Raw genomic sequence first — 1,982 nt, forward strand, 5'->3', positions numbered from 1 at the left:
CTACAAACTAGGTACATATTTGGACTCAACATGCTTCCCCTGAAATGTATGTTTCACATTTTTGATACATATTTTTGTCCAAAATAATACTAAATAATCCATGTGACGACCCGACCCATCGTCTCATGAGTTACCGCTCCATTTTCTTCCATTTCTGCTTCTTTATGCTTCGTTATCCGTGTCTTATGTGGTCAAGTTGATTTGGTTTGTGTTGGAGTGGAATTGGTAAGAAATGAGACATTTAGTCTCTTTTAAGAAGACTTGAGTTGGAAAAGTCAACCGGGCATTGACTTATGAGTTAGAGGGCTCGGATGTGAATTTCGATGGTTCGGTTATCTTCGGGAGGTGATTTGTGGCTTAGGAGTGTGATCGGATGTGGTTTTGGAGGTCCGGTGTAGAATTAGGCTTGAATTGGCGAAATTAGTATTTTGGCGAATTTCGGTTGATAGGTGAGATTTTGATCCGAGGGTCGGAATATTATTCCGAGAGTTGTTGTAGCTTCGTTATGTGATTTGGGATGTGTGTGTAAAATTTCAGGTCATTCGGAGGTGTTTTGGTCGGGTTTTTGATCAAATGCGTGTTTCAGAAGTTTTTGAAAAACTTAGGCTTGAATTCGATGTGAATTGATGGTTTTGGTGTTGTGTGAGGTGTTTTGATGATTGGAACAAGTTTGGATGATGTTTCAGGATGTGTTGGTGCTTTTGGTTGAGGTCCCGAGGGCCTCAGGGTGATTTCGGATGGTTAACGGGAAGTTTTGAACTTGGGAGAATTGCAGAAAATGCAGCAGCAGGTGCAGGCGGATTTTTGCCTTCGCGATCGCGAGAAGGCCCTCACGTTCGCGTAGAAGGAGTTTGGGTGGCCCTGAGTTTGTGCTTCGCGTTCGCGTCTGGTGTCTCGCGTTTGCGGAGGGTCCTTGTGGTTGTGCTTCGCGTTCGCGTGTTATGGGTCGCGTTCGCATAGTGATGTATGGCGTAAAGGTCCCAAAGCCATTGCTCTTCGCGTTCGCATATAAGGTATCGCGTTCGCATAGGTTCAGAGTCCCAAAGCATCGCGTTCGCGGGTGTGAAGACGCGTTCGCGAAGGGTAATTTTGGTCAAGAAAATAGTTGTGCATCGCGAACGCGGGGGTTTTACCGCGTTCGCGTTGAAGGGGTTCCAGAAGCTGGGGAGAAGGTTTTTAAACATTTCATCCGCGAGCTTAAGTCATTTTTCCTCCATTGTTGAGTATTTTGAGAGCTCTTTGGGAGAAATTGAAGAGGGATTCGAGGAGGATTGATTGGAGGTAAGTTTTATGAACCAAAAACGTGATTATATTGTGAAATTTACCTAGAAATTCATGGAAATCTAACTAAAAATGGAAGAACTAGGGCTTGGGTTTTGAGATTTTTAAATTGGAATTTTAAGGGCCATTTGACGTCAGATTTGAGAGTTTTTGGTATGTATGGACTCGTGGCGGGATAAGGAACCCGTTGATGTAAAAATTTCTGAGTTTCGAGAAGTGGGCCCGGGGCTCGGGTTTTGCTAATTTCGGGATTTTTGATATGTTTCGATTGTTTTCGATTTGGTTTTGTTCCTTTAGCATATTGTGACGTATTCACTCTGGTTTTGGTCAGATTCGATGCGCTAGGAGGGGGATTTGAGAGGCAAGGGCACAACGAGCTAGAGTTTTGGCCGGTTTGAGGTGAGTAATGAATGTAAATGATGTCCTGAGGGTTTGAAACCCTGGATTTGCACATCGTAGTGCTATATTGAGGTGAGACATGCGCTTGATGATGAGTGCGGGGTCGTTTACTATTGGGGATTTGGACTTGGTCCGTCCCGAGTGATGTTTTTACCGCATAATTGAATTGAAGCTTATTTGTATATCATCATTTTTGTTGACTAATTGTCATATCTGGGCTTGTGCAACTGTTGTAACCTCGGGGTAGTTGTCTATCACTGTTTCTTCACTATTGGTACATATTACTTGTAACTCAGTCCTAT

This window comes from Nicotiana attenuata, unplaced genomic scaffold (genome assembly GCF_001879085.1).
Source record: "Nicotiana attenuata strain UT unplaced genomic scaffold, NIATTr2, whole genome shotgun sequence".
Classification (NCBI taxonomy): Eukaryota; Viridiplantae; Streptophyta; class Magnoliopsida; order Solanales; family Solanaceae; genus Nicotiana; species Nicotiana attenuata.